Raw genomic sequence first — 15,552 nt, forward strand, 5'->3', positions numbered from 1 at the left:
TTGCATTCCAGTCCCCTATAATGAAAAGGACATCTTTTTGGGGTGTTAGTTCTAAAAGGTCTTGGAGGTCTTCATAGAACCATTCAACTTCAGCTTCTTCAGCATTACTGGTTGGGGCATAGGCTTGGATTGCCGTGATATTGAATGGCTTGCCTTGGAAATGAACAGAGATCATTCTATAGTTTTTGAGATTGCATCCAAGTACTGCATTTCAGCAGAAAGTGAAGAGGAACTAAAAAGCCTCTTGATGAAAATGAAAAAAAGAGAGTGAAAAAGTTGGCTTAAAACTCAACATTCATAAAATTAAGATCATGGCATCTGGTCCCCATCACTTCATGGGAAATAGATGGGGAAACAGTGCAAACAGTATCAGAGTTTATTTTTGGGGGCTCCAAAATCACTGCAGATGGTGATTGCAGCCATGAAATTAAAAGACGCTTACTCCTTGGAAGGAAAGTTATGACCAACCTAGATAGCATATTCAAAAGCAGAGACATTACTTTGCCAACACGTCTAGTCAAGGCTATGGTTTTTCCAGCGGTCATGTATGGTTGTGAAAAGTGGACAGTGAAGAAATCTGAGCACAAAAGAATCGATGCTATTGAATTGTGGTGTTGGAAAAGACTCTTGAGAGTCCCTTGGACTGTATGGAGATTCAACCAGTCCATTGTGAAGGAGATCAGTCCTGGGTGTTCATTGGAAGGACTGATGTTAAAGCTGAAACTCCAATATTTTGGCCACCTCATGCGAAAAATTGACTCATTGGACAAGACCCTGATGCTGGGAGGGATTGGGGGAGGAGGAGAAGGGGACAGCAGAGGATGAGATGGCTGGATGGCATCACCGACTCAATGGACATAAGTTTGGGTAAACTCTGGGAGTTGTTGATGGACAGGGAGGCCTGACTTGCTGCGATTCATGGGGTCAAAAAAAGTCGGACACGAATGAGAGACTGAACTGAACTGAGGTTGGAAACAAAGAAGAAAAACTCTCACTGTTTGCAGATGACATGATTCTCTTCACAGAAAACCCTAAAATGCCACCATAAAATTATGAGAGCTAATCAATGAATATGGTAATGTCACAACATATAAAATTAATTCACAGAAATCCTTGCATTCCTATACACTAACAATGAAAAATCAGAAAGAAAAAATAAGGAAACAATCCCATTCACCACTGCAACAAAATAATAAAATATGTAGGAATAAATTTGCATGAGACCAAAGAACTATATGGCGAAAACTATAAAGCACTGATGAAAGAAATCAAAGATGACACAAGTAGATGAAGAGATATATCATGTTCTTTGGTTGGAAGATTCAATGTAATGAAAATTTCTATACTACCTAAAACTATCTATAGATTCAATGCAATTCCTTTGAAACAACTAACAGCATTTTTTCACAGAACTAGAACAAGTAATTTTATAATTTGTATGGAAACACAAAAGACCATGAATATCCAAAGAAATCTTGAGAAAGAAGAATGGAACTGGTGGAATCAATGGTCCTGACTTCAGACTATATGACAAAGCTACAGTCATCAAAACAGTATGGTAATAGCATAAAAGCAGATATATAGATGAAAGGAATAAAATAGAAAGCCCAGAGAGAAATCCATGCACCTATGGACACCTTATCTTTGACAAAGGAGGAAAAAATATACAATGGAGGAAAGACGGTTTCTTCAACAAGTGGTGCTGGGAAAACTGATCAATTACACATAAAAGAATGTAATTATAACATTTTCTAACACCTTAGACAAAAATAAACTTAAAATGGATTAAAGACCAAAATATAAGACCAGAAACTATAAAACTCTTAGAGGAAAATATAGGCAGAACACGCTCTGGCATAAATCACAGCAAGATCTTCGGTGACCCACCTCCCAGTTAAAATAAAAATTAAAAAAAAATAGGAACTAATTAAACTTAGAAACTTTTGCACAGCAAAGGAAAATATAAGCAAGGTGAAAAGGCAGCCCTAACAATGGCAGAAAATAATACAAATGAAACAACTGACAATTAATCTCCAATCTATACAAAGAGCTTAGGCAACTCAAAAACAGAAAAATGAACAACCCAGTCAAAAAGTAAACAGAAGACCTAAACAGATATTTCTCCAAAGAAGACATAAAGATGTCTAATAAACACATAAAAAGATGCTAAACAGTGCTTATTATTAGAGAAATGCAAATTGAAACCACAATGAGGTATCATCTCACACTGGTCAGAAGGGCCATCATCAAATAGTCCACAAACAGTACATGCTGGAGAGGGTGAGGAGAAAAGGGAACCCCCTTACATTGATGGTGGGAATGAAAACTGATACAACCACTATGGAGAACATTATGGAGATTCCTTTAAAAACTAGTATTAAAACTGCCATATGACCTAGCAATCCCACTACTGGGCATATACCTTGAGGAAACCAGAAGTGAAAAAGACATTATGCACCCCAGTGTTCATTGCAGCACTCTTTACAATAGCTAGGACATGGAAACAACCTAGGTGTCTATAGACCTGGATGGATAAGGAAGCTGTAGTACATAAACAGAATGGAATATTACTCAGGTATAAAAAGGAACACATTTCAGTCAGTTCTAATGAGGTGGAATACCCTAGAGTCTATTATGCAGAATGAAATAAGTCAGAAAGAGAAAGACAAATGTCATATGTTAGTATATATATGGAATCTGGAAAGATGGTACCAACAATCTAGGGCAGCAAAGGAGACACAGACATAAAGAACAGATTTTTGGACTTGGTTGGACAAGGAGAAGGCGGGATCATTTGAGAGAATAGCATTGAGACATAATCTATATGTAAAATAGATAACCAGTGCGAATTTGATGTAAGAAGGCAGGCACCCAAAGCTGATGCTCTGTGACAACCTGGAAGCATAGGGTGGGGAAGGAAGAGAGATGGGGTTTCAGGATGGAGGGGACACATATATACCTATGGCCAATTTATACTGATGTATGTACAGCAAAATCTGTCACAATATTGTAAAGTAATTATCCTCCAATTAAAATAAATAAATTTTTTAAAATGAAATTGAAAAATACTATTTGCAAAGAAATGTGAAAGATATGCGTCAAATATACCCCCAAAATGACAGATTAAATAAATGAAGAGAAAAGAAGAAAAAAAATATAATTATCTACCCAACAAAGCTCTAATTAAGATTGTTGTTGTTTAGTCACTAAGTTGTGTCCAACTCTTTGTGACCCCATGGACTGTAGCCCATCAAGCTACTCTGTTCATGGGATTTCCCAGGCAAGTATACTGGAGTGCATCACCATTTCCTCCTTCAGGAGATCTTCCCAACCCTGGGATCAAACCTGAGTATCCTGTATCTCCTGCATTGCAGGTAGATTCTTTACCACTGAGCCACCTGGGAAACTCAATTAAGATTACATGAAGAAATTAAAATATTCACAGACAAACAAAAGCCAAGAAAGTTCAGGACCAACAAGCCACAATATACCAAATGCTAAAGGAACTTCTCTAGGTGAGAAAGAGACTAGCAACTTAAAAGAAGCCTATACATATATAGACTGCTATATCAAAGCCTCATTAAAAGAGCAAACTCAAAAATATAAAAGATACACACACACACACACACACAAACACACACAAAACCAAACACAACACTAAAAATTGTCATCACACTGTAAAAGACCAAAGTAGCAAGGGAGAAAAAAAAAACTACAAAAAGAAACCCACAACAATTAGGAAAATGGCAATAGGAATGTACTTACTGATAATTACCTTAATTGTAAGTGGATTAGATGTTCTAACAAAAACACAGAGATTGAGTGAATATATAAAAACAAGAACCTTATGTAATGTGTCTATGAGTCCCCTTCACACCTAGGGACACAAACAGACTGAAAGTGAAGGGATGCAAATAGATATTCCATGTAAATGAAAAACAAATAAAGCTGGAGTAGCACTACTTATTTGACACAAAATAAAATTTACAATAAAGGCTTAAAAGAGACAAACTGATCGAGGTATCAATCCAAGAAGTTAAAACAATAAGTAAATATGTATGCACCCAACATAGGAGTATCTCAATTTACAAAGCAAGTTTAACATCTATAAGGGGAGAAATCAACTGTAACAAAATGATAGTGGGAGACTTAAACACCCACTTTAATCAACAGACATCATCCAAACAGAAATTTACTAAGGAAAAAAAAAAAGCCTTAAATAACACATTAGATCAGATAGACTTAGTTGATATCTATAGGACATTCCACCAAAAAGCAGCAGAAGACACTTTCTTTTCAAATCCACATGGAACAACCTCCAGGATAGATCATATCTTGGGCTACAAATAAACATTGATCAATGTAAGAAAATTAAAATTATATCATATATTTTCCAACCATAACAGTACAAGATTAGAAGTCAATTACAGAAAAAAAAATGTAAAAAACACAAACACTTGGAGGGTAAACAATATGTTACTAAAAAAAATAATAATCAAAGAAATCAAAGAGGAAAAAAACATTACCTAGAGACAAATAAAAATGAAAACACAATGATCCAAAACCTATGGGATATAGAAAAGTAGTTCTAGGAGGGAAGTTTATAGCAATATAATCTTACATCAGGAAAAAAAAAAAAAAACTCAAGCAACTTAATATTGTACCTAAAGTAACTAGAGAAAGAAGAACAAACAAAACTCATAGTTTGCAAAAGAAAAATAAAAATCAGAGCAGAAATAAATGAAAAAGAGTTGAAGAAACAATAGCAAAGATCAATGAAACTAAAAGATAATTCTTTGAGAAGACAAACACAAAACTTTTTCCACACTAATCAAGAAAAAAGAGATAAAACTCAAATCAGTAAAATTATAAATGAAACAGAAATTACAATGGACACTAGAGTAATACAAAGGATCATGAGACTACTACAAACAACTGTATGCAATTAAAATGGAAAGTCAAGAATAAATGAGCAAATTCTTAGAAAGGTAAGTCCTTCTAGGACTGAAGCAGAAAGAAATAGAAATTATGAACAGACCAACCTCTAGTACTTAAAATGAAATTGTGATGTAAAAACTTTCAACAAACAAAAGTCTGAGACCAGATGATTTCAAAGGTGAATTCTATCAAACATTTAGAGAAGAGTTTCCCCTATACTTCTCAAACGACTGCAAAATATTGCAGAGGAAGGAACACTCCCAAGCTCATTGTATAATATCACAGTTACCATGATATCAAAAGCAGAAAATCATATCACACACACAAAAATTACAGGCCAATATCAGATGAACAGAAAAGCAAAATTCCTCAACAAAATACTAGCAAAAAAGTCCAACAACATATTAAAAGCATATAACATGATTAGCTGGATTTATCACAGGGATGCAAGGATACTTCAATATATGTAAATCAATCAATGTGACACATCACATTAACAAACTGAATAATAAAAATCATATGATCATGTCAATAGATGCAGAAAAAGCTTCTGATAAAATTCAAAACACTGATTAAAAAAATAACCTATCCAGAAAATGGACATAAAGGGAATATGGTGGTTTAGTTGCTAAGTCATGTCCAATTCTTATGACCCCATGGATTGTAGCCTGCCAGGCTCCTCTGTCCATGGGATTCTCCAGGCAAGAATACTGGAGTGGGCTGCCATTTCCTTCTCCAGGGGATCTTCTCGTCCCAGGGACTGAACTCAGATCTCCTGCATTGCAGGCAGATTATTTACCAACTGAGCTACAGTCCATGGAATTCTCCAGGTCAGACTATTAGAGTGGGTAATATTTCCCTTCTCCAGGGGATCTTTCCAACCCAGGGATCAAACCCACGTCTCCTGCATTGCAGGCGGATTTTTTTATCAGCTGAGCTACAAGGGAAGACCCTTAAGGGAACATACTTCAGCATAATGAAGGACACATATGACAAACTTACAGTCAACATCATTCTCACTGGTGAAAAACTGAAAGTGTGTCCTTCAAGATTAGGAACGAGAATGTCTACTCTTCACTTTCATTCAACATAGGTTTGGAAGCCTAGACATGGCAAAGAAAAAAATAAAGAAATTCAAATTGGAAAAGAAGTAAAACTGACACTGTTTGTAAATGACGTGATACTATACACACAAAATCCTAAGGAGGCTGCCAGAAAACTACTAGAGCTCATCAATGAATTTTGTAAAGTGGCAGGATACAAAATTAATATACAGAAATCTCCCTCATTTTTATATACTAAAAACAATGGATCAGAAAAGGGAACTTAGACAAAGAATTCAATTTACCACCACATAAAAAAGAATAAAATACCTAGAAATAAAACTACCTAAGGAGGCAAAAAATCTGTACCCTGAAAACTATAAGATTGTTGTTGCTCATTTGTTCAGTCATGTCCAACTCTTCACGACCCCATGTCCTGCAGCACACCAGGCTTTCCTGACCACTATCTCCCAGACTTTGCTCAAACTCATGCCTATTGAGTTGATGATGCCATCCAAACATCTCATCCTCTGTCAGCCCCTTCTCCTCCTGCCCTCAATCTCTCCCCATATCAGGGTCTTTTCCAATGAATTGGCTCTTCACATCATGTGACCAATGTATTGGAACTCAGCTTCAGCATCAGTCTTTCCAATGAATATTCAGGGTTGACTTCCTTTAAGAATGACTGGTTTGATCAGTTTGCTGTCCAAGGAACTCTCAAGAGTCTTGAACAGCACCATAGTTTGAAAGCATCGATTCTTTGGCACTCAGCATTCTTTATGGTCCAACTCTCACATTTGTCCATGACTATGGAAAAAGCATAGCAAAATATAAGATGCTGATGGAGAAAATAAAAGATGGCACAAACAGATGAAAATATATACCATGTTTTTGCATTGTAAGAATTGGTATTGTGAAAATGAGTATACTACTGAAAGAATCTACAGATTTAATGCAATCCTTATGAAATCATCAAGGATATTTTTCACAGAACTATACCAATTTTTTTTTACAATTTATATGGAGAAACAAAAGACCCCAAATAGCTGAAGCAATCTTGAGAAAGAAAAACAGAGCTGAAGGAATCTGACTCTCTGACTTCACCCAAACTACAAAGTTAGAGTCATCAAAACTGTAGGGTACTGGCACAAAAAAGGAAGGTAGATCAATGGATCAGAATGGAAAGTCCAGAGAATAACCAGCACACCTATGATCATCTAATATATTTCAAATGAGGCAAGAATATACAATAGAGAAAAGACAGTTTCTTCAGTAAGTGGTGGTGGTAAAACTGAACAGCTACATGGTAAAGAAATAAATTAGATAACTCCATAACATCATGCACAAAAATAAATTCAAAATGAATTAAATATGTAAATGTAACACTGGATACTTATAAAACTCTTGGAGGAAAACATAGACAACATACTTTCTGATATAAATTGTAGCAAGATATTTTCTGACCCACCTCCTAGAATAATGAAAATAAAAACAAAATTAAACAAATGGGACCTAATGAAACATAAAAGTTTTTGCATAGAAAAAGAGACTTAGTTAAAACAAAAAGGCGACCCATAGAATGGGATCAAGTATTTGAAAAAGTAGCAACTGACAAGAGATTAATATTCAAAATGTACAAACAGCATATGCAGCTCAATATCAAAAATGAACAAACAACCCTATCAAAACTGTGCAGAAGACACAGGTAAACTTTTCTCCAAAGAAGACATTCAGATGGCCAAAAGGCACAAGAAAAGATGCTCAACATTTTTAATAAAGAGAAAAATGCAAATGAAAATTACAATGAGATATCACCTCACACCATTTAGAATAGCCATCATCAAAATCTACAAAGCCTACAAACAATAAATGCTGGAGAGGGTTTGGGGAAAAGGGAACTCTCCTACACTGTTGGTGGAAATATAAGTTAATAGTGCTACTCTGGAGAAGAGTATGGATTTTCCTTTAAAAAGCTAAAAATAGTGTTACCATATGACCCTGCAATCCAACTTCTAGGCATATATACAGAGGAATTAATAATTTGGTATAGTATATGCACCCCAGTGTTCATTGCAGCACTATTTACAATAGTTATTAAATGGAAGTAACCTAAATGTCCATCAATGAATGAATGGATAAAGATGTGGTACATGTACAAAGTGTAATATTAGCCATAAAAAGAATGAAATAATGCCATTTGCAGCAACGTGGATTGACATAGATTGTCATACTGAATGGAGACAGAGAAAAGCTAATTTTACATTTTGCTTATTTGTAGAATTTTTAAAAATGATATAAATAAACATTTCAAAAAAGAGTCAGAGTTGTAGGGAAAATAAACTATGGTTACCAAGGGGGATGGGGCCAGAGGGATAAATTTGGAGATTAGGATTGTCATATTAAACACTAGTATATATGAAATTCATAACTAACAAAGACCTTCTGTGTAGCCCAGGGGACTCTACTTGATACTCTGAATTGACGTATAGGGGGAGATAATCTAAAGAAGAGTGGGTATATGCATATATATAATTAATTCACTTTGTTTTACAGCAGAAAGCATAATAACACTGTAAATCAGCTATGTTGTTGCTGTTGTTCAGTCGTTAAGTAATGTCCAACTCTGTGACCTCATGGGCTGTAGCACGCCAGGCTCCTCTGTTCTTAACTTTTTCCCGGAGTTTGCCCAGATTCATGCCTATTGTGTCGGTCAGTGATGCTGTCTAAGAATCTCATTTTCTGCCACCCTCTTCTTTTGCCTTTAATCATTACCAGCACCAGGCTCTTTTCCAATAAGTCAGCTGTTCCCATCAGGTGTTCAAAGTATTGGAGCTTCAGCTTTACCAACAGTTGTTCCAATGAGTATTCAGGGTTGATTTTCCTTAGGATTGACTGGTTGGATATCCTTGCAGTTCAAAGGACTCTCAGGACTCTTCTCTAGTACTACAACTTGAAAGCATCAGTTCTTCAACACTCAGTCTTCTCTCACATCCATACATGACTACTGGAAAAACTATAGCTTTGACTATACAGACCTTAGTGGGCAAAGTGGTGTCTCTGCTTTCTACGATGCTGTCTAGGTTTGTCATAGCTTTCCTTCCAAGGAAAAAGCATCTTTTTATTTCATGGCTGTAGCCATCATCTGCATTTATTTTGGATCCCAAGAAAATAAAACCTGTCACTGCTTGCACTTTCTCCCCTCTTATTTTCCATGAAGTGATGAGACCAGATGCCATGATCTTAGTGTTTTTTTTTTTTTAAATGTTGAGCTTTAAGCCAAATTTTTCACTCTCCTCTTTTACCTTCATCAAGAGACTCTTTAGTTCCTCTTCACTTTCGGGAATTATAGTGGTATCATCTGCATATCTGAGGTTGTTGATATTTCTCCCAGAAATCTTAATTCCAGTTTGTGATGCATCCAGCCTGATATTTTGCATGATATACTCTGCATAGAAGTTAAATAAGCAGAGTGACAATATACAGCCTTGTCATACTCCTCTTCAATTTTGAACTGGTCAGTTGTTCCACGTTCAGTTCTGTTACTTCTTGACCGACATACAAGTTTCTTAGGAAATAGGTCCTCTGGTATCTGCATCTCATTAAGTTTTCCAAAGTTTGTTGTCTCCACACAGTCAAAGGCTTTAGCATAGTCAACGAAGCAGAAGTAGACGTTTTACTGGAATCCCCTTGTTTTCTTGTGATCCAATGACTGTTGTCAATTTGAACTCTTGTTCCACCGCCTCATCAAAACACAGCTTATACACCTGGAAGTTATTGGTTCACATACTACTGAAGCCTAGCTTGAAGGATTTTGAGCATAACCTTGCTAGCATGTGAAATGAGTGCAAATGTACAATAGTTTGAACATTCTTTGGTATAACCATTAATTCTTTGGGATTGGAATGAAAACTGACCTTTTCCAGTTCAGTGGCCACTGCTGAGTTTTCCAAATTTGCTGACATATTGAGTGCAGCACCTTAACAGCATTGCTTTTTAGAATTTTAAATAGCTCACCTGGAATTCCATCACTTCCACTAGCTTTGTTCATATTAATGCTCCCTCAGGTCCACTTGACTTCACACTCCAGGTTGTTCAGCGTCAGGTGAATGACCACATCATCATGTTTGTCCAGGTCATTAAGATTCTTTTGTATAGTTCTTCTGTATATTCTTGCCACCATCTATTAATCTCATTTGCTTCTGTTAGGTGCTTAGCATTTCTGTCCTTTATTGTGCTCATTCTTGGATGAAATATTCCCTTGATATCACCAACTTTCTTGAAGAGATCTCTGGTCTTTACAATTCTGATTTTTCTTCTATTTCTTTTCATTGTTCATTTAGGAAGGACTTTGTATCTCTCTTTGCTATCTCTGGAACTCTACATCCAGTTGGGTATATTTTTCCCTTTCTCGCTTCTATTTCACTTCTCTTCTCCCCTCAGCTATTTGTAAGGCCTCCTCAGATAATCACTTTGCCTTCTCTCATAACTTTTTCTTTGGTATAGCTTTGGTCACTGCCTCCTATATAGTGTTTTGAACCTTCATCCATAGCTCTTCAGGCACTCTGTCTGTCAGATCTAATCCCTTGAATCAATTCATCACCTTCCCTGTATATTCATAAAGGATTTTATTTAAATCAAGCCTGAATAGCCTAGTGGTTTTCCTTTTCTTCAATTTAAGCCTGACATTTGCAATAAGGATCTAAAGATCTGACCCATGGGCTTCTCAGGTGACACTAGTGATAATGAACCTGCCTGCCAATGCAGGTAGATGCCAGAGACAAGCGTTTGATCCTTGGGTCAGGAAGATGCCCTGGAGGAGGGCATGGCAACCCATTCCTCTTCTTGCTTGGAGAATCCAATGGAAAGAGAAGCCTGGTGGGCTACTGTCAATAGGGTCATGAAGAGTCAGACACGATTGAAGCAACTTTGCCCACATGCATGATCTGAGCCACAATCAGCTCCATGTCTTGTATTTACTGAGTGTATAGAGTTTCTCCATCTTTGGCTGCAAAAATTATAAACAACTATAATCCAATAAAAATTATTTTTAAAACGAAAAACATAATATTACAAATTTAAAATGTTTTAAAAATAGTTATTTCTAAATTATTTATTATTAGTTGAACAAAATATTCTTAATTAAAAATAATTCTACAAGCTGCATTAAATAATTGTTAAAAAGCCATCTCTGGCCTCTCTATTTCATGTTCAGGAAAGTGTGAGTCTACATGACCTATAAAATTTTATATTAATGTCTTCCATCTTGTCAAATATTAAAAAGAAAATACTCTAACTTGGTATGAGTGTGAAGTTGTAGTGTCCTGAGCAAAAATCTTTCCTAATGCAAAGTATGTTGTGAGGTAGGGAAAAGGCCTTAGGCATAGAGTCAGAACTCCTAGATTCCAATTATGGCCCTATCTCTTACTTAAGACACTTAATTCTCTAAGCTACTGCTTTCCAAGCTTTTGTTAAAATATATATATATATATATATATATATATATATATATATATATATATCATGGACACATTGAAAGATGATGACATCTGTTCAGCACATTTGTGAAAAGTACAATGAAATTCATATCACAGTGACTACAGTTGTCTAGATGTTTGGAGACTTCTCTTTTCATTACTACCTTGATCATCCTTAAAATCTGAGGGACTGCTTTTTTAAACATAAGAATGTTACATCTAAATTTTTGTGGAATCTATGCTTTGAAGAAACTCAACTTCTAGTAATAAAGGAGGAGTAATGATCCTTACTGCACTGACTTATCAATAAAAGTTAAATAAAACTTGTGCCTTGAAAAAGTCTTATTATCTCTTTCATCACACTACCTCTGCATAAGCTGTTCCCTTTCTCCTTCCTGGAATGCTTGACTTTCTTGCTCACCTGGCTTTCAATAACCAAGGTATAACCTTCTCCAGGAAATTAGATACCCTTCCAAAAGTAGAATGAAAAATTCTATAGACTAGTTGGCCATGATGAGCATAGAAAGTGAAAGTGAAGTTGCTCAGTCATGTCCAACTCTTTGCAACCCCATGGACTGTAGCCTACCAGGCTCCTCCCTCCATGGGATTCTCCAGGCAAGAGTACTGGAGTGGGTTGCCACTTCCTTCTCCAGGGGATCTTCCCAACCCAGGGATTGAACCCATGTCTCCTGCATTTCAGGCAGATGCTTTAACCTCTGAGCCACCAGGGAAGCCCCTGATGAGCATAGAAGAGGACCTTTTTGCTAGAGCCTAATTCAGAAAAAAATGAGTCTGAATCATATGTTGCTCCACTACATTTGATCAGAGGAAGATATTAAGCTCTAGGCTTGACTCAGTAATTCTATAACTTCATAAGTTTCTTCCTACACTAGTACATGGAAGACTTTGTCATTAGACATAGGGCAAGAACTATGAGAGAAATATGTGTCACTAATAAAAAGTCTTGCTAATTTAGATGATGAAAAAACTAAAGAGTACAAGGGTCTTTATAACTCAGTGCTTATTTCATGCATAACAAAGTGCTTAATTTATGTAAATCATAGCTTTTGGAATCCCAACAATAGTTTCCAGTTATGATAACCTAAATAGGACCCAAACACACCTGAAAACTTAGATCTAGGATCCTCAACATGGCAGAAGAGTACAAAGACAGGCAGTTAATCTATTCTCAAAAGTGGATCTATAAACGGGGCAATTCTCACAAAGTACCTGCTGGACACTAGCTGAAGACCTCAGACCACAAAAGGATGAGAAAGATTCCCATATAGCTGGGAAGTATGAAAGAAAGAAAAAGGGAAAAGGAAGAGGAGAGGAAGCAGGACAGGACCTGTGCCCTTGGCAGGGAGCTGAAGATGAGGAGAAGGTCCTGCATCTGGGGAAGCACCTTTATTGATGAGGAGATCAGCTTCGGCAGGAGGGGAGATTTGGAGGCTAAAAGGTGAGCCCAGCAGCCAGTGTGTGGCAGGCAGGATAGAGTGAGACCTACATAATTGGTCTATGCCACAGTCCTGCATGCCTCGACCTGAGACTGGCATCCATCAGTGAGCAAGGACTGAGCACTGGAACATGGGGTCTGGAGAGCAGATCTGGGGAGGCAACTGCTATTGGCTATCAGCAGACAACCTGAGGGGATGGAAGCAAGGAGCTTGACAGCCCAGAATGCTTGTGGAGGAAACCTGGACTGCCATAGAATCCAAGCACCATTGTTGAGTGACATGAAAAGGACGGGGCCCCCTTTGCAGATTCTCTCCTCTTGTGTCATCTCCTAGGGAGGGCTCCCTCTGGAGCTGAAACCAGCTTGTATACTCCCACCATCACCTCTTCTGTCTCCCACACCTGATGGGCTGCATTCCAACCACTAACCCAGCACCCTTCCCATGTAGGCAACTCACTAGCTCTGATCTCACCTTAACCCCCTCTTGCCTGATGAGCTCCTGTGCTCTAGCAACCTCTGAAGAAGGCTCCAGTGGGAGAAACACACAAAGATGTGCGGCTGAAACCACAGCTGAGCCCCAGGAGCCATATGAGTAATGAAGAAGAGCTGAAGTCTCTTCTTGTGGTTGCACAAACCTTGGGTTACACATCTGCTGACAGCTTCCTAAATCCAGCGCCTGCAGAGCATCAAAAATTAAAACAATTGCACCTATAGCTGAGACAGGTCTTTCTTTAGTAGCTGTGGGCATTGTGGGTATGTAAACATGGAAGTTGGTTCAGGCCAGAGCCTGAACTGTCTCTATAGTTCCCATAGCTAGTCCAGGTGCATGAATCTTGCAGTTCTGGCACCTGACCTCAGTTGATCTGCTCCATTGGCCTGGTGAAAACTATGCCTGAGTGTCACCAGGGTGAACGGCTGGCATATCCATAGTAAATGTGGGACCGAGAGCACTGCAAACAATGCTATCTTCTGTGAACCCACACAGTGGGTGAAAGGGGACACAATAGAGCAGATTCAGAACTGAACAGCTCCAGAGAAAGAATAGTTGGTGGCTTCTTCTGACATGGGAGTGCTCTACTCCCACCTACTTTGCACCAGAGATAAAAAAACACAGCTAAGAAGAAGACCTGTGGGCCTCTACTCCAACAAACTAGTAACCAGACCTTGCCCCTGACAGGACAGTGACAACCACAGAACAATATCCAGGGCAGGCCCTAGTCACCACCACACATGTCAATCCCCCTATTTAGGAAATAATGGCACAAATCTCTGAACTAATCTAACTTACATGGGGGCAGACACCAGAAGAAAGATTAACTATGATCTTGCAGCCTGCAAACAGGAGAGCACAAATGCAGTAAGTTAGACAAAATGAGACAACACAGAAATCTGTTGCAGACAAAGGAACAAGATAAACACAAACACGATTATCTAAATGAAGAGATCACCAATCTACCTGAAAAAGAATTCAGAGTAATGATAGTAAAGAAGATCTGATATTTTGGAAAGTGAAAGAGGAACAGATACAGAAAATACAAGAAGTGTTTAAGGCAGGGTGGGATGATTTGAGAGTATAGCATTGAAACATATACGTTACCATATGTAAAACAGATGACCAATGTAAGTTCAATGCATGAAATAGGGCATCGAAAGCTGGTGGTCTGGGACAACAAAAAGGGACAGGGTGGGGAGGGAGGTGAGGGGGATTCAGGATGGGGGGAACATGTGGGGGGAACCTGTTATTGATGTATGGCAGAAACAATCACAATATTTTAAAGTAATTATTCTTCAAAAATAATTAATTGAAAAAGAAATGTTTAACAAAGGCTTAGAAGAGCTAAAGAACAAACAAGAGAGATGAGTAATGCAATAACAGAAATGAAAACTACACTAGAAGGAATCACTAACAGAATAACTGAGGCAGAAGAACAGATGTGAGATGGAAGACAAAATGGTGGAAATCAGTGGCACAGAACAGAATAAAGAACGAAAAGAAATGAGGAAATTCTCAGACACCTCTGGGAAAACATTAATTGCACTAACTCACATTATAGGGGTCCCAGAAGAACCATGGCAAAGGCTAACAGAGTTTTGCCAAGAGAACTCATTCAGTTCAGTTCAGTTCAGTCACTCAGTCATGTCTGACTCTTTGTGACTCCATGAATCACAGCACGCCAGGCCTCCCTGTCCATCACCAACTCACGGAGTTCACTCAGACTCACGTCCATCAAGTCAGTGATGCCATCCAGCCATCTCATCCTCTGTCGTCTCCTTCTCCTCCTGCCCTCAATCCCTCCCAGCATCAGAGTCTTTTCCAATGAGTCAACTCTTTGCATGAGGTGGCCAAAGTACTGGAGTTTCAGCTTTAGCATCATTCCTTCCAAAGAAATCCCAGGGCTGATCTCCTTCAGAATGGACTGGTTGGATCTCCTGAACTCATTAGTCATAGCAAACAACCTCTTCCAACAACACGAGACAACTCTACACTTAGTTATCACCAGATGGTCAATACTGAAATCAGACTGATTATATTCTTTGCCGCCAAAGATGGAGAAGCTCTATACAGTCAGGAAAAGCAAGACCTGGAGCTGACTGTGGCTCAGATTATCAGCTCCTTATCGCAAAATTCAGGCTCAAATTG

General features: G+C 37.9%; 1 pseudogene; it reads left to right on the forward strand.

The window, feature by feature from the left end:
• Window positions 1-15,552, forward strand: part of LOC102175659 — a 141,852-nt pseudogene that overhangs the window by 96,847 nt on the left and 29,453 nt on the right.

The sequence above is a fragment of the Capra hircus genome (assembly GCF_001704415.2).
Source record: "Capra hircus breed San Clemente chromosome X unlocalized genomic scaffold, ASM170441v1, whole genome shotgun sequence".
Classification (NCBI taxonomy): domain Eukaryota; kingdom Metazoa; phylum Chordata; class Mammalia; order Artiodactyla; family Bovidae; genus Capra; species Capra hircus.